Raw genomic sequence first — 24257 nt, forward strand, 5'->3', positions numbered from 1 at the left:
TTTATTATTCAATCTAGGAGGTGATTTAGTTATTCTTCTAATATTAGAAATTTTTTGTAAACTGGGAGTAAGTGATGGAATTCGGACAATAGGGTATATGTATCTAAAGTTGACTGCTATCATTATTGCAAAGTTGCCAGTCTGTTCATTAGAGATTAGGGGAATATTCAGGAAATAAGATTATTGATTCTTCTAAGTACAGGGAGGATTTATAATAACAATGCGTTCTAATTCTTTATCTTCGTCTGTAACATATTGCTAATATTTCTATTTGAAGTGATAAACAGGGCAGTCTTCTTGCTTTTATAAAGGCTCACTCTTTTCAAGGTTGTGCCAATTGTGCTAGTCAAAATGACAAATGCCACGTATTACTTTTCCTTTAACTCTCCCCCCATAAGCAATTCTGAGAAGAGACAAAATTCTTCTGTGTCTCTGAGACTTTGCACGAGGTCCTCACTGTGGGAAATGTTCCTCTTTTCGTCACCATTCCTCAGCCTTACGCCTATAGCATCCCCAGGTTTTTACTCTATCTTTGTAACTTGTGATTATCCTGTGGGATATAGTCTGTATATATTCAGTCTGAGATAGACAGATATTCTCTGAATTCTCTTAACACTGTATGCAGGGTACTGTATTATAATTATCTATTTATTTGAATGATTCTTTACTACTCTCTGATTATTAGATTAGGAGCTCATTGAAAGCAGAGATTTTCATCATCTCAGTTTTTCCAGTGCCCAGCATACTACAAATAAAGTAAACAAAGAAAAAAATACGATCTGGTTTAATTACTAGGTTTTAAATAAAGGGTTTATTATATTATAAAAATGATGTTTGAATACAGCTGCTATAGAGTTTCTACTATTCTCCTAAGGACAGCATTTCATGACAGCTATGTTTAGCTAAGCAAAATCATTAGTCAATCTGAGTGTGAACACAGGAACAATTTTGTTAATTTCCTTTCTCAGTTTACCTTCAGTCGTTTGTGTTATCCTTCAGTCACTAAGTTGTGTCCGACTGCGATCCCATGGACTGCAGCATATCAGGCACCCCCGTCCTTCACTATCTCCCAGAGTTTGCTCAGATCTTCAGTTACTGAAGATTGCACAAAATTTACTTGCTGACTTATATCAAAACCTTTTCATGGTAACAATGGTGGAATTATAAATACTTTATTCTCACTATGTATAAAATTTGGGGACTGAAGACTGATTCAGATTGAAGAATGCAGAAGTTTACTTTTGTTCTGACTCCCCTCTCAGTTATGAAAATCTTCATCCTCCTACCTTTTGGTCCAGAAAAACTGATATAAAAAACAAAAACTCAAGCCTTGGTTAACGAATTTATGGACATATTTGTATAATTTACATAAGTATATGTTTATTATCTGTCTTACAGAAATTCAGTTATGTCCTAACTGGAAATTTATGGAGGATAATTCTCGTAAATTCAGTTTACACATTGCCTGGTCCAGCACCATGACAGATGTGTAATGCATGTTTTTTTATAATGATGTAAAAATGTTCAGTTGCAAAGGTGGGCTGTGGTCACATAATCTTCCTGTTCCCTGCTCAATGAATAATTCAAGTAGTAGCCTTCACATTCCCCATAAGATTGAGAAGATACACCTATTCCCAAGTCTTGTTTTCTATTATTGAGATGTAAGGAGCTACTGCAAATGCAGAGTCTCTGGGGCCTTGTTACAGGGGCCAGCTTCAAGTTTCTATTGTGAACTCAAAAGGATATGTCAGGAGAAACTTTAGAATAGAATCCCTAGCGAAAGAGCAGGCATTCTTTCAGGGGCAGTGTCTGTATTACATGGAGAGTGTGTATGTATTTGGCAAAATAGTGTATGTGTTGAGGGGTGTTCCTTCACTTGCTTTGTGTTTTATGAACATAGCCAGATATTGAAATCTCTCTAAGGATGTTATTTGAAAATATACAATCTTACATGGGGAAATATGGATCCCATATTTTGAAATTATGTATCTTATATATGGTTATAATATGGTGCTACACCTTAATTAGATAGCTATAATTGACATATATGAGAATTTTAAATAGTTGTATGGTTATGTGAGGGGAGAAAATAAAAAAATAAAATGTAAACCTAAATGCAAACCTATATGTGATGTGGCTATCTGAGTGATTTTGTAACAATTATCCACTGGACAACAGCAAATGAGGCCATTCATTAGGTTTTTGGAACCTGGGGAGAAGCTGTATGTAATGAAAAATGTTCTGCCTTGAATCAAAAATTTATATCTGTACATTATTGGAGCCTTCAAATTTCACTCCAAATATAACAATTATAACAAAATAAATTTTCTGTGTTTATAAAAGATATTAAATATTTCATGAGGGAATATAGTGCTAAACTTTAGTAACAGATTTCCCATAATCAAGAAAAACAACTTACTGTGTTTTTTTTTCCCCTGACCAAGGTTCTGATTTACTGAACCAACCACTTTCTACACTGCTAAGTTTCCTTTCGCAAGCATTGCCTGGAAAGAAAGTCCTAGGTGAGTAGTCTCAAAAATATTGCTTCATTTACAATTTTAAATGATATTTTCATAAGAACTCTGTTGACAAAGACAGCCAAAACAGGAAAACAATAGAAAACTTTATGATGTATAAAATGAATTCTTCAGAAGAATTTGGTTTCGAAATGCCAAGGGTTATAAGTCAAATGTATGCAGCACATATTACTATTTATTACCTTGCATTGGCTGAAATTCATCTCTTCTGACAACCCTGGGTAAATCATGTTACATATTTCATAAAATATGAGTGCTGGTCCTTTTCTGAAGATGCCACTTAGTGTGTGAACTCACTGCCATTGGCTGCCTCCCGGTTGCTGTAAGCTCCCTTAAGACCACTACTTCTGCAGAGTCCTATGGCAGTTGAATCAGAGAAGAAAAGGTATTTATAGAAAACATATGCAAAAGGTTGATAGCTCGTCCAGTTTTTAGTGCACAGACTGACAGCTAAATACAAATTGAGAAATGTAAGTTTCACTTCAAGCAAATTTACTGGGTGAAAACCTCATTTTTTCATTTCATTTGAATACATTCACTGGCTTCTCAGAATATGCAACTTTATAGTGAGCATATTTTTTATTCTTGAAGGCTCATTATTTTACAGTGAGGTTACTGAACCTAGACCACGTAGAGCAGATTACCCAGCATAATATTAATCAAAATATACATGGCAAATGGGATTCCATACAGTGCCATACAGGCGTCTGTTTTTAACACAGAATAAAAAAGTGTGTTTAGCTCCTTTATTAAAAGGTATTATGGACAATTTATTTTTAAGCCATCTCTCTAAGACTGTTAACTGGCATATAATTTAATGTACTCTCAAGGAACTTGACTTTTACTGTTTCTTTCAAAACAATGATATATAAAAGCACCTTGATATAAAGATGCCTTTGACCCTGAGAAAAGACTTAAATAGATAAGAATAAATTAAATAATATTTTAGATGCATGTAACAGTTACTCTGGATCTTGTAAAATATTTTCTGTTGCCATGTATGCCTTGATGAAAAAATGAGGCCAGTTCTGTTTCTAAAGGCATAACTTTTGTTCTCTGAATAAACCATATCAGCTTTGTAAGTTTTGCTTAAATCTGACAGAGTTGCCAAATGCCTAAATATTTCTAAACCAACAAATGAAAGGAGACCCTGTGAATTTTTATGAGAGAAATAAATTCTATTATGTCTGTTTAGGAAATTTGGGACAGTTTAGAGGGTACTGGATTTTATACTATCTTTATTCAGTTCAGTTCAGTTCAGTTGCTCAGTCGTGTCCGACTCTTTGCGACCCCATGAATTGCAGCACGCCAGGCCTCCCTGTCCATCACCAACTCCCAGAGTTCACCCAAACCCACATCCATCAAGTCAGTGATACCATCCAGTCATCTCATCCTCTGTCGTCCCCTTTTCCTCCTGCCCCCAATCCCTCCCAGCATCACAGTCTTTTCCAATGAGTCAACTCTTCGCATGAGGTGGCCAAAGTACTGGAGTTTCAGCTTTAGCATCATTCCTTCCAAAGAAATCCCAGGGCTGATCTCCTTCAGAATGGACTGGTTGGATCTCCTTGCAGTCCAAGGGACTCTCAAGAGTCTTCTCCAACACCACAGTTCAAAAGCATCAATAGTATTTTCTTAATAGAGAAAAGGAAGCCAGTTCACTTCCACTGAAATATAGTCAGATAATTTAATACTAAATAGGCAATAGGGATAATGATAGGAGAAAAACACTAGGCTAAGAAGTGTAAAACAAAACTAAACGTTGTGACATTTTTAATTGAGTAAATTTTTTGAATGCTAAGTGGCAATAAAACATAAATCATAAAGGTAATGCAAGAATGCATGCTCTTTTCAAAGAAGTGAAAATATTTGAGAATAATACTAGTAAGTGAAAAACAACAACAAAAGCAGCAGTAAAACCTTGGCATCACCCCTTATTCCTCTGGCAATAAGATTCCATGTCTTGCTCTAGGTACCCAACATAAATGATTTGGAAGGCATCCTAAAAACCTTTTCTATATATTTGCATAGTTATATATATTATTATTTATATCTATATATTGAATGTCCAGGAGATCTTCCCAACCCAGGGATTGAACCCCGGTCTCCCACATTGCAAGCAGATACATTACCATCTGAGCCACCAGGGAAGTCCATATATTATTATTTATATCTATATATTGAATGTGTATACACGCATGTTTACGTATATGTATTATACACTACATATGTTTGTACATATGTATGGGCTTCCCAGGTGGTACTAGTGGTAAAGAACCTGGTTGCCAATTCAAGAGACATAAGAGATATGGGTTTGATCCCTGGGTTGGGAAGACCTCCTGGAGGAGAGAAGGCCACCCACTCCAGTATTCTTGCCTGGAGAATCCCATGGACAGAGGAGCCTGGTGGGCTACAGTCCATAGTGTCACAAAGAGTCAGACATGACTGAAGTGATAGCACAGCACACACGTGTGTGTGTGTCTGTGTGTGTGTGTGTGTGTATATATTCCATATATAATTTTTTTTTCACTTGAAGTAAAATGAATCAATATTTTGGTATATGTGTCTTTTGTCTGGCTTTTTCATACTGTTTTTAAGTGTGGCTAGCAGAGACATTACTTTGCCAACAAAGGTCCGTCTAGTCAAGGCTATGGTTTTTCCTGTGGTCATGTATGGATGTGAGAGTTGGACTGTGAAGAAGGCTGAGCGCCGAAGAATTGATGCTTTTGAACTGTGGTGTTGGAGAAGACTCTTGAGTCCCTTGGACTGCAAGGAGATCCAACCAGTCCGTTCTGAAGGGGATCAGCCCTGGGTGTTCTTTGGAAGGAATGATGCTAAAGCTGAAACTCCAGTACTTTGGCCACCTCATGCGAAGAGTTGACTCATTGGAAAAGACTCTGATGCTGGGAGGGATTGGGAGCAGGAGGAGAAGGGGACGACAGAGGATGAGATGGCTGGATGGTATCACTGACGCAATGGACGTGAGTCTGAGTGAGCTCCAGGAGTTGGTGATGGACAGGGAGGCCTGGTGTGCTGCGATTCATGGGGTCGCAAAGAGTCGGACAAGACTGAGCGACTGAACTGAACTGAACTGAGTACTAAGTATCTTAACCATTTCCCTACTGATAGACATTGGACTAATTTAAATTTTTGTTTACAAATGTAAAGAAATCTTTATATCTCTGAGATAGATTTCTAAGTGATTGATTGATTTTCTTGGATATTCTAAAATTTTCTCTAAGCAGTTTATGCTTGTTTCTATCTCTTCCCCCAGTGGTAAGAGAACGCCTCTCACATCCTCATCAACACTTTATATTATCAGCCTTTATTGATAATCTACTGGTAAAATTTTTCATTAATTTAACGTGCATTTCCATTACTACCAGTGAAACTGAGTATTTGTACCTGTTTATTGCATACACACAGATATAAACAGACACACACTCTTACAAGGATTGTAATCTTAATCCCCCTGAAACAACTCATCCTGGTCGATATTATTTTCTTTATTTTATGGAAAAGAAAACAGGGTGCAGAAGCATTATGTGGCTTGCCTCAGGAGTTCTGGTATGGTTTTGCAGGAGGGCTCTACCTTAAGGTCTTTTATAAACCTGCTATCAATGTGCCAGCTGGGGCTGCAGTCATCTCAAGGCTAGACTGGGGTAGACCGCTTTCAGGTTGGTGTCAGGATCCAGTTCTTCGGGGCCTGTCAGTGTTTTTTTGCTGCATGGGTTTCACTAGAAGTCAGCAACATGGCCTCCGACTTCCTTCAGAACCAGAGAGAGAATGATAGAGGCTGAGCAAATAGAAACTAGAGTCTTTTTGTAACTGATCTCAGAAGTGATAGATCTCAGAAGCCCTTTACTTTTGCCATATTCCATTCAACAGAAGTGAATGATTATGTCCAGTTCACAAAGTTAGGGCATTGTGCAGGGGATATACACTGGGAGGTAAGCCTCCTCAGGGTGTTAGAGGCTACCTCCCACAAATGCGGAGGATGATGGAGGCCTGCTTTACAGTATTGAATTCTTCCCACAGAAGAATATGGGAGGATTCCTTAATGGAATATTTTTATTTTGTTATTGGGAATGTGTTTAGTCAGTCAGTCGTGTCTGACCCTTTGCAGCCCCATGGACTGTAGCCCACCCGGCTCCTCCGTCCATGGGCATTCTCCAGGCAAGAAAACTGGAGTGGGTTGCCATGTCCTCCTCCAGGGGATCTTCCCAACCTAGGGATTGAACTGAGGTCTCCCGTATTGCGGGCGGATTCTTTACCGTCTGAGTGAATGGGATCTTACAGATTTCTACTTGGAGGTGGCACTGCTGTTAAACAAAAGTTTCTCTCTCTGTGTATGAAACGTTTATAAATTTTATTTTTATTTTACTTTTTGAATTCAATTAGCATTTTGATCTGCAAATAATAATGATTTAAGTTCATTTATTTTAATGAAGTATAACTGATTTACAATTTCATATTAGTTTTAGGTAGGTATTCTGCATAGTGGCTGAACATGTTTGCTGATTATACTCCACTTAAAATCATCACAAAATAATAGCTATATTTCTCTGTGCTGTACAGTACCTCCCTGTAGCCTATCCATTTTACACATAGTAGATTGTACCTCTCAGTCACCTATCCCCACCCTGCGTCTCTTCCATTCCCTCTGGTAAATATCAGTGTGTTCTCCATACTTGTGAGTCTCTTTCTGTTTTGCTATATTTATTTGTTTCATTTTTTTAAGATTTCACATTAGTGAAATGTGATATTCTCCAGGTTCATCCATACTGCTCCAAATCTCAGCCACTAATTTTACAGCTGAGAAATAGTTCATTGTGTATATATTAATCTTCTTTACTCATGTATCCATTAATGGAATAGTTTGCTTCTGATCTTTAGTATTACAAATAATGTTGCTATGAATATTGGGGTGCATGTATCTTTTTGAGTTAGTGTTTTCATTCTGTTAGACATATACCTAGGAGTGGAGTTGCTGGATTGTATGGAAGTTCTATTTTCACTTTTATGAGGAATCACCATACTTTTTTCCACAATGGCTTATATTCCCACCAACAGTGTGCCAGGGTTCCCTTTTCTCCACATCTTCACCAACATTTGTTATTTGTGCTCTTTTTGATGATAACCGTTTTGACAGGTGTGAAATGACACCTCATTCTGGCTTTAATTAGCATTTTCTAATAATTAGTGATGTTGAGCACATTTTTACATGCCTGTTCGCCATCTGTGTCTTCCAAGGGAAAATGTCTATTCAGATCTTCTGCCCATTTTTAAATTGGTTGCCATTGTTGTTATTGAGTTGCATAAGTTGTTTATGTAGTTTGAATGTTAACTCTTTGTTGGTTATATCTTTTGCTAATATTTTATCCTATTCTGTAGGTTGTCTTTTTGTTTTGTTGATGGACTCCTTTATGTAAAAAGCTTAATTTGGTACCATTTAAACTTATGTAAAAAGTTTAATTTGGTACCATTTATTTTTGCTTTTATTTATTTTGCCTTAGGAGACAGATTCAAAAAATATTGCTATGATTTATGTCAAAGAATATTGTTCCTATATTTTCTTCCAGGAGTTTTATGGTTTCAGATTTTGCACTTAGATCTTTAATACATTTTGCATTTATTTTTCTATATGGTGTGAGGAAATATTCTAATTTCATTGTTTTATGTGTAGCTTTCTAGATTTCCCAGCACCGCTTATTGAAGAGACTATATTTTCTCCATTATCTATTTCTGCTTCTTTTTGTAGATTGATTGACCATTAGTTCATGGGTTTATTTCTGGCTCTTTATTCTATTCCGTTGAGATATGTGTCTGTGCCGATACCATACTGAGTTGATTACTGTGACTTCGTTCTTTTTTTCTCAGTATTGCTTTAGCAATTCAGAAACTTTTGTGGTTCCATGCACATTTTAGAATTATTTGTTCTAGTTTTGTGAAAAATATCATTGGTATTTAATAGAAAGTGAAAGTGTTAGTCGCTTAGTCACGTCCAACTTTTGTGACCCCATGGACGTAGCCCTCCAGGCTCCTTTGTCCATGGGATTCTCCAGGCAAGAATACTAGAGCGGGTTACCATTTTCTCCTCCAGGGGATCTTCACAACCCAGGGATCGAACCCAGGTCTCCTGCATTGCAGGCAGACTGTTTACTGTCTGAGCCGCAAGCTTGGAATTTAGTAAGAATTGCATTAAATCTGTAGATTGCTTTTGTTAATATTTTAACAATATTAATTCCTCCAGTACAAGAGCTCAGGATATCTTTCCATTTCTTTGTATCATTTTTAATTTCCTCTATCAAGGTTTTGTAGTTTTCAGAAACTAGTTTTTTGCCCTGCTTAGACTTATTTCTAGGTGTTTAATTTCTTTTGATGCAATTTTAAAGAGGATTTTTTCCTACTTTCTCACAGTTCATTATTATTGTATAGAAAAGCAACAGATTTCTGTATGTTAAGCTTATATCCTGCAACTTTACTGAATTCGTTTATTCCAATAGCCTTTGAGGGGGGCTTTAGTGGTCTCTGTATATAGTATTGTGTCATCTACATATAATGATAGTTTACTACTTCCCTTTCAATTTGGATGCTTTTATATCTTGTATGACTGCTATGGCTAGGACTTTCAACTATGTTAAATATCACTTCTAATGTATGTTAAATAGGCTGTGAGTTTGTCATAAATTGCCTTTATTATGATATGTTCCTTCTGTATCAACTTTGATGAGAGTTTTTTTTTCCACAAATTAATGTTAAATTTTGTCAAATGCTCTTGCTGTGTCTATTGAGATGCTCATGTGTTTTATTCTTTCTTGTGTTAATACGGTATATCACATTGATTGGCTGACGTGAAATCATTCTTGCATCCCTAGGATAAATCTTACTTGATCATGGTGTGTGAACCTTTTATGTATTGTTGAATTTGGTTTGCTAGTATTTTGTTGAGAATTTTTCCCCTTTTTTAAAAAAATTTATTTTTTAATTGGAGGAAAATTGCTTTACAATGTTGTATTGGTTTCTGCCATATAAGAACACAAATCAGCTATAATTATACACATATGACCTCCCTCTTGAACTTCCCTCCCCTGTCCCCCTCCACCCCTCTAGGTCATCACACAGCAGAACTTCCCCGTGTTATATAGCAATTCCCACCAGCTCTCTATTTTACACATGGTAGTGTATATATGTCAAGGCTACTTTCTCCATTGTCCCACTCTCTCCTTACCCCACTGTATCCACAAGTCTGTCTCTGCATCTGTGTTTTCATTCCTTCCCTGTAAATAGGTTTATTAATACCATTTTCTAGATTCCATATATGTGCATTAATATACATTTTTTTTCTCTTTCTGAATTACTTTACTCTGCATAACAGGTTCTAGGTACATCCATCTCACTCACCTACACAAAATCATTCATTTTATGGTTAAGCAATATTCCACTGTGTATATGTACCACATCTTCTTTATCCGTTCATCTGTCCGTGGACGTCTAGGTTGCTTCCATGTCCTAGCTATTGTAAATAGTGCTGCTATGAACGTTGGGGTACATGTGTCTTTTAGAATTGAGGTTTTCCCAGGGTATATGCCCAGTAGTGAAATTATTGGATCATAAGGCAGTTCTATTCCTAGTTTTTAAAGGAGTGTCCCTACTGTTTTCATAGTGGCTGTATCAATTTACATTTCCACCAACAGTGTAAGAGGGTTCCCTTTTCTCCACATCCTCTCCAGCATTGACTGATTGTAGATTTTTTGATGATGGCCATTCTGACAGGTGTGAGGTGATACCTCACTGTACTTTTGTTTTGCATTTCTCTAATATTTAGTGATGTTGAGCATCTTTTTGTGTGTTTATTGGCTATCTGTATATCTCCTTGGAGAAGCATCTGTTTAGGTCTTCTGCCCATTTTTTGATTGGGCTTTTGTTTACCTGATATTGAACTGTGTGAACTGCTTATATATTCTGGAGATTAATCCTTTGTCAGTTGTTTCATTTACAGTTATTTTATCCCATTTATTGAGAATTTTTGCATCTATATTCATCAGAGCTATTGACCTGTAATTTTCATTTGTTGTAGTTTCTTTGTTTGAATTTGGTATCACAGTAATGGTGACTTCATAGAATGCATTTGAGTTTCATCCTCTTCAATTTTTAAAACTAGTTTGAGAAGGAGAAATACCAATAACCTCAGATATGCAGATGACACCAGCCTTATGGCAGAAAGTGAAGAGGAACTTAAGAGCCTCTTGATGAAGGTGAAAGAGGAGAGTTAAAAGCTGGCTTAAACTCAATATTCCAAAACCAAAGATCATGGCATCCAGTCCCATAACTTCATGGTAAAGAGATGGGAAGCAATGGAAACAGTGACAGACTTTATTTTCTTGGGCTCCAAAATAATTGCAGATGGTGACTGTGGCCATGAAATTAAAAGATGCTTGCTTCTTAGAAGAAAAGCTATGACTAACCTAGACAGCGTATTAAAAAGCAGAGACATTGCTTTGCTGACAAAGGTCCATCTAGTCAAAGCTATGGTTTTTCCAGTAGTCCTGTATGGATGTAAGAGTTGGACCATAAAGAAGTGTGAGCACAGAAGAATTGATTCTTTTGAACTGTGGTGTTGGAGAAGACTCTTGAGAGTCCCTTGGACAGCAAGGAGGTCAAACCAGTCAATCCTGAAGGAAATCAATCCTGAATGTTCATTGGAAGGACTGATGCTGAAACTGAAGTTCCAACACTTTGGTCACTGGATGCAAAAAGCCTACTCATTGGGAAAGACCCTGATGCTGGGAAAGACTGAGGGCCAGAGAAGCGGGCAACAGAACATGAGATGATTGGATAGCATCACTGACTCAATGGACATGAGTCTGAGCAAACTCTGGGAGACAGTGAAGGACAGGGAAGCCTAACTCACTGCAGTCCTTGGGGTCACAAAGAGTCAGACACAACTTGGTGACTGAACAACAAAAAGATATATTAAAAAATATATATATAGTATAATAACATAAATATATAGTGAATATATAAACAATATACAGTAAAATAATATAAACATTATATTATTTGAATGTCTAGTTTCAACACTAATGTACCAGATTTGCAAAGAAGCAGACAAGTATGGCCCATGCACAGGAAAAAATTTAATCAATAGAACCTGTTCTTGAGTAAGCCAAGATACTGTAGTTGAGAAAGATCTAAAATAACTATTATAAATATGTGAAAAGAACTAAAAGAAAGAGTGTCTAAAAATTAAAAGAAAGTAACGTCTTCCCAGGTGGCAACAGTAGTAAAGAATCCACCTGCCAATGCAGGAGACACCAGAGATGCGGGTTTGATCCCTGGCTTGAGAAGATCTTCTGAAGTAGGAAATGGCAACCTACTCCAGTGTTCTTGTCTGGAAAATTCCATGGACAGAGGAGTCTGGCAGGCTACAGTCTAGGGGGTCCACAAAACATCAAACATATCTAGCAACTGAGCACTCATGAGAATAATGTACCAATATATAGACAATGTCTGTAAGGAGGTAAAATTTATTTTAAAAAGGACCAAATAGATAGTCAGAAATTGAAAGTACAATACCTAAAGTGAAAAATACAAAGTAGAGACTGAAGAGTAGATTTGTATTGTCAGAGGAAAAAAAAATCAGTAAACCTGAAAGCAGCTTAACTGAGATTATATAATCTGAAACAGAAAAAAAAAAAAGCAATGAAGAAAAATAACTAGAAAATTAGAGATATATAAGTCACCATCAATAATAAAAATATATATGTAATGAGAGTTGCAGAAGCCAAGGAGAGAGGTAAAGGATCAGAAACAATATTTAGAGATTAGGGTCAACAGTTTCCCAGATTTGATTAAAAGCTTGGGCTTCCCTTGTGGCTCAGCTGGTAAAGAATCCACCTGTAGTGTGGGAAGCCTGGGTTTGACCCCTGACTTGGAAAGATCTCTTGGTTAAGGGAAAGGCTACCCACTCCAATATTCTGGCCTAGAGAATTCTATGGACTGTATAGTCCATGGAGTTGCAAAGAGTCATACATAACTGAGCAACTTTCACTTCACTTCACTTTAATCAATATATCCAAGAACTTCAAAGAGCTCCAAGTAGGATAGAGTTGTAGGTTCACACCTAAGCACATCATAAAAAAAACACTGAAACTAAAGGCAAAGAGAGGAATGTTGAATGCAGCAAGGGAAAAATGATTTATCACTTGAAATTATCCTCAATAAGATTAACATTAGGTTTCGCATCAAAAACCATTGTTGGCTAGAAAGCAGTGTGTGCATTTGTTCTCTGTAGTGTCCAACATTGAAATAACCTATTTCGGTGTTGAAAGAAAAAGACTGTTAACCAAGAATCCTGTATCCAACAAAACAGTCAGAAAATTAAGGAGAAATTAAAACATTCCCAGATAAACAAAAACTAAGATTATTTTCCATTAGAAGACTTGCTATACAAGAAATACTAAAGGGGTTCTTTAAGAAGAAATGAAAAAAATCTCAGGCACTTACTTGAATGAATATAAAAAAATAACGATCACAAAGAGGAAATGCAAGTGGCAAACAGGCACATGCTCAACACCACTATTTATCAGGGAAATGCAAATCAAAACTACCTTGAGACAGCACCTCATCTGTCAGAATGGTATCATCAAAAAGAAGATAAATAATAATCACTAATGGAGATGAGGAACTCTCCTACAGTGCTAGAGGGAATGTAAATTGATGCAGCCATTGTGGAAAACAATATACAGATTTGTCAAAAACCTAAAAATCGACTGTCATAAGACACAATTCCACTCCAGGGTATGTATCTGAAAAAAACAAAAGTCTTATTCAAAATGAAAAATGTACCCCAATGTTCATGGGAGCATTATTTATAATTGTCACGATATGGAAGCAACCTAAGTGTCCATCAACAGATGAATGGATAAAGAAGATGTGGTGTGATTATATATTTATCTATGATGAAATACTACTCGGCCATGGAAAAGAATGAAATTTTGCCATTGACAGCAACATGGATGGATTTGGTAGGCATTATGCTAAGTGAAATAAGTCAGATAAAAGATGTATACTGTATGATATCACTTATATGTGAAATCTAAAAAAAAATGCATCCAACTAGAGACTAAAACAAAGAAGAAGCAGCCTCCGTGTGTATGCCCAGCAGTGAGGAAACCAGAAGGGAAAGAGACACGTGTACCCCAATGTTCATCGCAGCACTGTTTTTAATAGCCAGGACATGGAAGCAACCTAGATGTCCATCAGCAGATGAATGGATAAGAAAGCTGTGGTACATATACACAATGGAGTATTACTCAGCCATTAAAAAGAATACATTTGAATCAGTTCTAATGAGGTGGATGATACTGGAGCCTATTATACAGAGTGAAGTAAGCCAGAAAGAAAAACACCAATACAGTATACTAATGCATATATATGGAATTTAGAAAGATGCTAACAATAACCCTGTGTACGAGACAGCAAAAGAGACACTGATGTATAGAACAGTCTTATGGATTCTGTTGCAGAGGGAGAGGGTGGGAAGATTTGTGAGAATGGCATTGAAACATGTATAATATCATGTATGAAACGAGTTTCCAGTCCAGGTTCGATGCACGATACTGGATGCTTGGGGCTAGTGCACTGGGACGACCCAGAGGGATGGTATGGGGAGGCAGGAGGGAGGAGGGTTCAGGATGGGGAACACATGTATACCTGTGGCAGATTCATTTTGATATTTGGCAAAACTAATACAATTTGTAAAGTTTAAAAAAAAAAAAAAAGAAGCAGCCTCACAGATATAGCGAATAAGCTAGTGGTTGCCAGTGGGGAGAGGGAAGGAAGGAGGGGCAGTATAAAGGTAGCGGATTAAAGAAAAAATTATTATGGATTATGTGAAATCATGTATGACAAACTTTTGAAATCTGTGAAGCACTATAAAATTTAAAGAATCTTCCATTTAACTAGGAAAAAAGTTACCAAAAAAAGCACCAGTAATGGGACTAGATAAACCTAAACATTGGTAATCCTCTTCTTCTATTAATAATTAACATAAAAGACATCTTCACAAAGCATAATTTTAAAACTGTATTGATTATTCTGGACAGTGTGAGTTCCTGGCATTTCCATAGGAATTTTAGTATTAGTTTGTCAGTTCTGCAGAAAAGCTAGCTAGAATTTTAATATGAATTACTTTAAATCTGTAGACCAATTTGGAAAGTATTCCCTTTTTTACAATATTAAGTTTTTGGAATATGAGATGTCTTTCCATTTATTTAGGTTCTCTTTAACTTTCTCAACAGTATTTTATAGTTTTTAAGAGTACAAATTTTCTACTTTCATTATATTTACTTCTAAGCATTTTATTATGTTTATGCTATTATAAATGACTTGTGCTCTTAATTTTCTGTTGTATTGCTCATTCCTGCAACTGATTTTAAAATTTCTTTATAATAATATATTTATTCACTGCTATCTTGGATATTAAATTTGACTTTATTAATGGGAAAAATAGGTTGATTCAAGATTCTTATGTATATCTTGAATGATGATCCTATAATTTAGAAGTATTTTGGCCATGTCACCATTTTGAAAGAGATGCTGAGATAGATAACTATGCCAGTGTTTCAGTGCTAAAATACATTTTTATGAGGGTTGATACAGACTTTACCAGATGACCTCTTGGGTTTGAGGACAATGATACTGATAAAAATTCAAGTCATATTCTTATAAAATTCAGTTACTCATTTATGCCATTCTGTAATTCTATAAAGATGTTGTAAAGTGAACCATGAGAGCTTTGATATCATTTTCTAAAGTATATTTATGTGAGGTTTTATTTTAAAGCCTTGCTACCATAAAAATACAAAATGTGAAATCATTTAATATCTAAATAAATTGAACATACCATACATGTTTTTAGTTTCTCAAGCTAAACAATGGCAGCTGTCTGTTGAAATTAACTTTTATGCAGAAATAAAATTTATATTTGATTTTATTTGCGCAATTTGCTAAAATTATTTTTCAGGAAGTGTTATTTTGCATGAAAAATTATAATGAGAAAGCTGTAATTTTGTCAACAGTGTTTTTATGACTTATGTGGATAAAATAAAATTTCCAAGCATAAAAATTAAATGTATGCACATTTTATGTGCATGTGTTCATATGTCTGTCATCAGCTTCTGGAGAGATCTCAAATATCTACTAAGTTAGAAACAACTGATGTATCCGATGGGTTCAGTTAACTCAGTATAGGCTCCATGGATTAGTACATTCGTTTTTGAATTTCTGCTTTGTATTCTTTCTTTTCTATTTTACATCCAGCTGCTTTCCCAAAGTATACTTTCAAATATTTAAAATAATTTCCAAAGTAACATTGCCAATATTGAACTCCTGAATTATTCCCTCAAGAGTGTTTGTCCTGGTTTTCTCATTGCTCAGGAAAAAAAGCCTTAAGAGTCATCCTGGACACCTCTTGCTCTCATATCTTACATCCAATTTACCAGATAATTATTAGTTGTTGTACATTTATTGTCTAATTTAGTGCTAATATGAAGTAGATATTATTATCCTATTTTCAGATAAATAGAAGATATCGATAATTATCTTCGCAAAGACACAGTTCTTACTACACCAGGCACTGTTGAACACTTTGAACTATTTTACTTATTGTAACCCAAATAATTCTCCTAATAACCATGTGTGGGAGGCTCAATTACTATATCCATTTTACAAGTGGGAAAATGAGGCACAGATTAAGTATAAGAATTTGTTGCCTTAATTCTTATAAATAATGTGTGTAGAAGCCAAATTTGAAACCTAAACATGGCACCCAAATGCAGTAAGTTCCTTTCAGCTGAAAGGAGGAAGTTTTAGGGAAACTTAAATGAAGTACTGCACTAAATGTATAAAATTTTAGTTTTCCTCCCTTACCAGTATCCGACAGGCGTTTACCTGATACCCGACACGTGCCAGGCATTAATGCACAAAGATGGGCACAGCGTGCTTCTTGCACACAGGAAGATTATGATCTTGTTTGAGAGATCAGTGAAACATAAATAACTGAATATATTGTCATCACTAAATATATGAAACATATGGAGATGAGAGAGAGAGAGAAAAGCTGCAATAAATACTTGTGAAAGACAAATCACTATTTGTAAAATAGTAGTCAAGGTATTCATATATAAATGTAAGAAAGAATGTATTCTATTCTTACTCTCTGTTTTCAATGATCCAGTGGATGTTGGAAATTTGATCTCTGGTTCCTCAGCGTTTTCTAAAACCAGCTTGAACATCTGGAAATTCACGGTTCACATATTGCTGAAGCCTGGCTTGGAGAATTTTGAGCATTACTTTACTAGCATGTGAGATGAGTGCAATTGTGCAGTAGTTTGAGCATTCTTTAGCATTGCCTTTCTTTGGGATTGGAATGAAAATGACCTTTTCCAGTCCTGTGGCCACTGCTGAGTTTTCCAAATTTGTTGGCATATTGAGTGCAGCACTTTCACAACATCATCTTTCAGGATTTGAAATAGCTCCACTGGAATTCTATCACCTCCACTAGCTTTGTTCATAGTGATGCTTCCTAAGGCCCACTTGACTTCGCATTCCAGGATGTCTGGCTCTAGGTGAGTGATCACACCATCATGATTACCTGGGTAGTGAAGATATTTTTTTTTTTTTTCTTCCAATTTTATTTTATTTTTAAACTTTACATAATTGTATTAGTTTTGCCAAATATCAAAATGAATCCTCCACAGGTATACATGCGCTCCCCATCCCAAACCCTCCTCCCTCCTCCCTCCCCATACCATCCCTCTGGGCCGTCCCAGTGCACCAGCCCCAAGCATCCAGCATCATGCATCGAACCTGGACTGGCAACTCGTTTCCTACATGATATTTTATATGTTTCATTGCCATTCTCCCAAATCTTCCCACCCTCTCCCTCTCCCACAGAGTCCATAAGACTGTTCTATACATCAGTGTCTCTTTAGCTGTCTCGTACACCAGGTTATTGTTACCATCTTTCTAAATTCCATATATATGCGTTAGTATACTGTATTTATGTTTTTCCTTCTGGCTTACTTCACTCTGTACAATAGGCTCCAGTTTCATCCACCTCATTAGAACTGATTCAAATGTATTCTTTTTAATGGCTGAGTAATACTCCATTGTGTATATGTACCACAGCTTTCCTATCCATTCATCCGCTGATGGACATCTAGGTTGCTTCCATGTCTTGGCTATTATAAACAGTGCTGCGATGAACATTGGGGTACACGTGTCTCTTTCCCTTCTGGTTTTCTCAGTGTGTATGCCCAGCAGTGGGATTGCTGGATCATAAGGCAGTTCTATTTCCAGTTTTTTAAGGAATCTCCACACTGTTCTCCATAGTGGCTGTACTAGTTTGCATTCCCACCAACAGTGTAAAAGGGTTCCCTTTTCTCCACACCCTCTCCAGCATTTATTATTTGTAGACTTTTGGATCGCAGCCATTCTGACTGGTGTGAAATGGTACCTCATAGTGGTTTTGATTTGCATTTCTCTGATAATGAGTGATGTTGAGCATCTTTTCATGTGTTTGTTAGCCATCTGTATGTCTTTTTTAGAGAAATGTCTATTTAGTTCTTTGGCCCATTTTTTGATTGGGTCGTTTATTTTTCTGGAGTTGAGCTGTAGGAGTTGCTTGTATATTTTTGAGATTAGTTGTTTGTCGGTTGCTTCATTTGCTATTATTTTCTCCCATTCTGAAGGCTGTCTTTTCACCTTGCTAATAGTTTCCTTTGATGTGCAGAAGCTTTTAAGGTTAATTAGGTCCCATTTGTTTATTTTTGCTTTTATTTCCAATATTCTGGGAGGTGGGTCATAGAGGATCCTGCTGTGATGTATGTCGGAGAGTGTTTTGCCTATGTTCTCCTCTAGGAGTTTTATAGTTTCTGGTCTTACGTTTAGATCTTTAATCCATTTTGAGTTTATTTTTGTGTATGGTGTTAGAAAGTGGTCCAGTTTCATTCTTTTACAAGTGGTTGACCAGATTTCCCAGCACCACTTGTTAAAGAGATTGTCTTTAATCCATTGTATATTCTTGCCTCCTTTGTCGAAGATAAGGTGTTCATATGTGCGTGGATTTATCTCTGGGCTTTCTATTTTATTCCATTGATCAATATTTCTGTCTTTGTGCCAGTACCATACTGTCTTGATAACTGTGGCTTTGTAGTAGAGCCTGAAGTCAGGTAGGTTGATTCCTCCAGTTCCATTCTTCTTTCTCAAGATCGCTTTGGCTATTCGAGGTTTTTTGTATTTCCATACAAATTGTGAAATTATTTGTTCTAGCTCTGTGAAGAATACTGTTGGTAGCTTGATAGGGATTGCGTTGAATCTATAAATTGCTTTGGGTAGTATACTCATTTTCACTATATTGATTTTTGTACAGTTCTTCTGTGTATTCTTGCCACCTCTTCTTAATATCTTCTGCTTCTGTTAGATCCCTACCATTTCTGTCCTTTCCTGAGCCCATCTTTGCATTAAATGTTCCCTTGGTATCTCTAATTTTCTTGAAGAGATCTCTAGTCTTTCCTATTCTGTTGTTTTCCTCTATTTCTTTGCATTAATCACTGTGGAAGACTTTCTTATCTCTGCTTGCTATTCTTTGGAACTCTGCATTCAGATGCTTATATCTTTCTTTTTCTCCTTTGCTTTTCACTTCCCTTCTTTTCACAGCTATTTGTAAGGCCTCCTCAGACAGCCAACTTGCTTTTTTGCATTTCTTTTTCTTGGGGATAGTCTTCGGGATCCCTGTCTCCTGTACAATGTCACGAACCTCCGTCCATAGTTCATCAGGCACTCTGTCTGTCAGATCTAGTCCCTAAAATCTATTTCTCACTTCCACTGTATAGTCATAGGGGATCTGATTTAGGTCATACCTGAATGGTCTAGTGGTTTTTTCCACTTTATTCAATTTCAGTCTGAATTTGGCAATAAGGAGTTCATGATCTGAGTCACAGTCAGCTCCAGGTCTTGTTTTTGCTGACTGTGCAGAGCTTCTCCATCTTTGGCTGCAAAGAATATAATCAACCTGATTTCAGTGTTGACCATCTGGTGATGTCCATGCGTAGAGTCTTCTCTTGTGTTGTTGGAAGAGGGTGTTTGCTATGACCAGTGCGTTCTCTTGGCAGAACTCTATTAGCCTTTGCCTTGCTTCATTCTGTATTCCAAGGCCAAATTTGCCTGTTACTCCAGGTGTTTCTTGACTTCTTACTTTTGCATTCCAGTTCCCTATAATGAAAAGGACATCTTTTGGGGGTGTTAGTTCTAGAAGGTCTTGTAGGTCTTCATAGAACTGTTCAGCTTCTTCAGCGTTACTGGTCGGGGCATAGACTTGGATTACCGTGATAATGAGTCATTTACCTTGTAAATGAACACAGATCATTCTGTCATATTTGAGAAATGATAGAAAAACATCTATTTCTGCTTTATTGACTATGCCAAAGCCTTTGACTGTGTGGATCACAATAAACTGTGGGAAATTCTGAAAGAAATGGGAATACCAGACCACCTGATCTGCTTCTTGAGAAACCTGTATGCAGGTCAGGAAGCAACAGTTAGAACTGGACATGGAACAACAGAGTGGTTCCAAATAGGAAAAGGAGTATGTCAAGGCTGTATATTGTTACCCTGCTTATTTAACTTATATGCAGACTACATCATGAGAAATGCTGGGCTGGAGGAAGCAAAAGCTGGAATCAAGATTGCCAGGAGAAATATCAATAACCTCAGATATGCAGATGACACCGCCCTATGGCAGAAAGTGAAGAAGAAGTAAAGAGCCTCTTGATGAAAGTGAAAGAGGAGAGTGGAAAAGTTGGCTTAAAGCTCAACATTCAGAAAACTAAGATCATGGCATCCAGTCCCATCACTTCATGGCAAATAGGTGGGGAAACAGTGGAAACAGTGGCTGACTTTATTTATCTGTGCTCCAAAATCACTGCAGATGGTGATTGCAGCCATGTAATTAAAAGACGCTTACTCCTTGGAAGGAAAGTTATGACCAACCTAGATAGCATATTAAAGGGCAGAGACATTACTTTGTCAACAAAGGTCCATCTAGTCAAGGCTACGGAGAAGGCAATGGCACCCCACTGCAGTACTCTTGCCTGGAAAATCCCATGGACAGAGGAGCCTGGTGGGCTGTGGTCCATGGGGTCGCTAAGAGTCGGACACGACTGAGCGACTTCACTTTCACTTTTCGCTTTCATGCATTGGAGAAGGAAATGGCAACCCACTCCAGTGTTCTTGCCTGGAGAGTCCCGGGGATGGCGGAGCCAGGTGGGCTGCCGTCTCTGGGGTCGCACAGAGTTGGACACGACTGAAGTGACTTAGCAGTCAAGGCTATGGTTTTTCCAGTAGTCATGTATGGGTGTGAGAGTTGGACTGTGAAGAAAGCTGAGCGCCAAAGAATTTATGCTTTTGAACTGTGGTGTTGGAGAAGACTCTTGAGAGTTCCTTGGACTGCAAGGAGATCCAACCAGTCCATTCTAAAGGAGATCAGTCCTGGGTGTTCATTGGAAGGACTGACGCTGAAGCAGAAACTCTGGTACTTTGACCACCTGATGCGAAGAGTTGACTCATTGGAAAAGACCCTGATGCTGGGAGAGATTGAAGGTGGGAGGAGAAGGGGATGACAGACGATAAGATGGTTGACGGCATCACCAACTCAATGGACATGGATCTGAGTGAACTCTGGGAGATAGAGATGGACAGGGAGGCCTAGCGTGCTGCGGTTCATGGGGTCACCAAGAATCTGACACGACTGAGCAACTGTACTGAACTGACTCTCTGTTTACACACCTCCCTGAGAGACTTCTAAGTTCAAGAAAAGTAAAGACTCTTCATGGTCTCAAAGTGCTCAGCTTTTAGGACCATTTAATTATCTTTTCCACTAAGAAACACAAAAATCACATCTACAAGGTATGATAGGAAATAAAATGAAAGTTCTGAAAGATGAATTCAGAACTCAAGAAAATATAACCTTAGATTTATTTATTTATTTATTTTCGTATGTGAATACATTGCATTTTTCTTATGTAAGCATTTGTCAGATAAAATCTAGGCTGTAAATTGTATAATTGGGACAGTATTACATGAGATGTTAAATATATTAGATGCAGTATTTAACCAAGGTCCTGCCTCTTTTTTTACTTCAAGAATTCTTATGCAGATAAAAGTTAACAATTGACAACGAGAGTTTGAAACATGGGTCTTAAATATTTATAGACACTAAAAAACCCAGTATTTTCCATTTTCAGCTATATCATGTTTATGGATTCTCAGATTATTTAACTTTTTGCTTCCTGCCTCTCTTTGTTTCTCTAGCTATCAAATATATAGTAGAGAAAATAAGAGAAATTGTTCAAAATCTGTGGAAGGACGTTAATTTTAGCAGTAAGTAAATCTTGCTGCTTGAATACCTTTTTTTTTTTTTTTTTAAGGGGCAAGATTCTTGTAAAGATGTAAAAAAACAGTCTAGTAGAATAAAGTACATGTGCTTTCTATGTAAATTGCTAAGATGGAAAACATTTTATTTCATGGCATTAATGTCACAGGTCAGTCAAGAGTTTATTGCCTATCCAGAGGAAATTCTCTTTTCAATGACATATGTCATGACCTTCAACTTGTAGTAGTTGTAGAATGCTTAAGGTCAACTATTCTTACATTCAGAAAATCCAAATGATGTACATGACAAATGGTAGAGTATATTGTAAATGATTTCTTGGGCAAACACAGTAAAATATTGCGCTGTGGGCTGAAAGGTTACTGACCCTGTGATATTATGTCTGACACTAATCATTATTTCCCAATTGAGCTATTTGAAAGGATAGTCAATATTTTGTTTGTTAGACTTCTCCTTTTAGTTTATATGAATTGGAAAGATGCTGCCCCTCCCTGTACCTCACCAAATGGAATATAGCTACTGAAATTTTATCAACCAAAGACAAATTGTAATGAAGGGCAGGATTTCTTTCTTTCTGTACAATTTTTCTTTCTTTTTGCTCTGATTTTAATTAGATTTTTTTCATTTTACTCAATGGAAAAAAATAGAAGCTTCATGTAAAATTAAAATTTCAGTGTTAATAGTTTACTATCTAGAAAGAAAAATAAATATTGAGTATGCATCCTTTATATACTATACACTGTACTGATTTTTTTTTTTGCTGTTTTCCTTAAATAACAGCCTCAATAGACAATGATTTAGAAATGATTTACCTGCCTTGTCTCTAAAATGTGCGTTTCTGAGTTCTCAAAAGCAACAATGGATTTTTTTTTTCTTCTCCAAAATTGACACATCTCACCTCTTGTCCCTTTTCTACAGCTGTCCTCCAGCAGTCCCACTGCTAATTAATACTGCTCCCCAGAGATTTTTCTCATAACATACTGGATGAAGGGTGCTGTCCTGTTTCACTATATGACCCATTCATTATAGTACTTGTCTATTCTGTGTTTTGAGAGATTACAGCATCTAAGTACCAGATATGCATTCATTTGCTGCTCTTTTTGTATAAACCATGGCCTAATCATCTCTACACTATAAATGCCTTAGAAATCACTGTTTATTTTTATTTTAGGCTGTCAGAGAGATTAAGAGAAAAAAGTACTACATGAGTTAATGTATTTGATTTCTAAATCCTCTGATTGGTAGGGATTGTAAGAGAGAACTTCCAGAACCTGTATCACTGCTTTACACAGCTTCTCATTTCATCCCATCCATGACTCTCATGGTTTATGGCACATAACCTAAAACAGTAAACTTGAGCCACTTAGAGAACATCTGTAACCTTGGAGAGGGAGACTCACTCTGAGACTAGTACATCTGGGACCACACACAGAAAGCATCCTAGGAGCAAAAACAAAAAAAACCCCCTCAAAACTGCTATATTTTTTATTATGCAATATTTGTGTTTAGCCGTTGTCACTGTTATTATATCTCATATTACATCTTTTCCCATGTTTATTACTACTGCTCTGCATATCACAGTTACTGTCTATCAAATATTTTTATTGCCCTAGAATTAACTTTATTCTGCCCCTATCTTTGAAGCAACAGAGGAAAGATTTTTCTATTTAAAAACTAGTGCTGAGATGACTCTAAAATAGAGTGTAACAAATTCAGAATGTGGGAGCAAGTATCATAAGAAGCTTTCCAGCCAACTTTGGCCTAAGAGCTACAAGAGATGTATATTATCACTGTGCCGATAGAGTGAAGTGAAGCATGTTAATGAGACTGTAACATAAGCCAAGTTAAATTAAAGGCATTCTTTCCTAGATAGGTGCACAAGAAAGGAACTCAAAATGTCTTGGTACTTTCTTAAGAAGAGCGATCCAAGAATAGAAATGGCACAGATAAAAGGCAACAACCAATCCTCATTACTGTTAAAGACACATAAGGATGTGTCACATTAGGAAGGCACTAGGGTGCCTTCCCTCCATTAGAGTATCATTCACCCTTGCAGGATGGTTTGAGAAGTAGTGCTCTTATTATTGTTGTTTAGTTGCTAAGTTGTGTCCAACTCTTTTACAACCCCATGGACTGTGACCTGCCAGGCTCCTCTATTTATGGGATTTCCCAGGTAAGAATACTGGAGTGGGTTGCCTTTTTCTTCTCCAGGAGATCTTCCTGACCCCAGGGATCAAACTCATGTCTCCTGCTTAGCAGGCGGATTC

The 24257-nt window shown here is 36.8% G+C and overlaps 1 long non-coding RNA gene across 3 annotated transcripts in view; it reads left to right on the forward strand.

Moving 5' to 3' along the window:
* LOC139184229 (uncharacterized) overlaps positions 1-24257 on the forward strand; it is a 309385-nt gene that overhangs the window by 244989 nt on the left and 40139 nt on the right. For all 3 annotated transcript variants that reach the window (XR_011567805.1, XR_011567804.1, XR_011567806.1), the window contains one exon: positions 2445-2522. This is a non-coding gene — a long non-coding RNA (uncharacterized lncRNA). The remainder of the gene's footprint in view (positions 1-2444; positions 2523-24257) is intronic.

This window comes from Bos indicus, chromosome 7 (genome assembly GCF_029378745.1).
Source record: "Bos indicus isolate NIAB-ARS_2022 breed Sahiwal x Tharparkar chromosome 7, NIAB-ARS_B.indTharparkar_mat_pri_1.0, whole genome shotgun sequence".
Lineage (NCBI taxonomy): Eukaryota > Metazoa > Chordata > Mammalia > Artiodactyla > Bovidae > Bos > Bos indicus.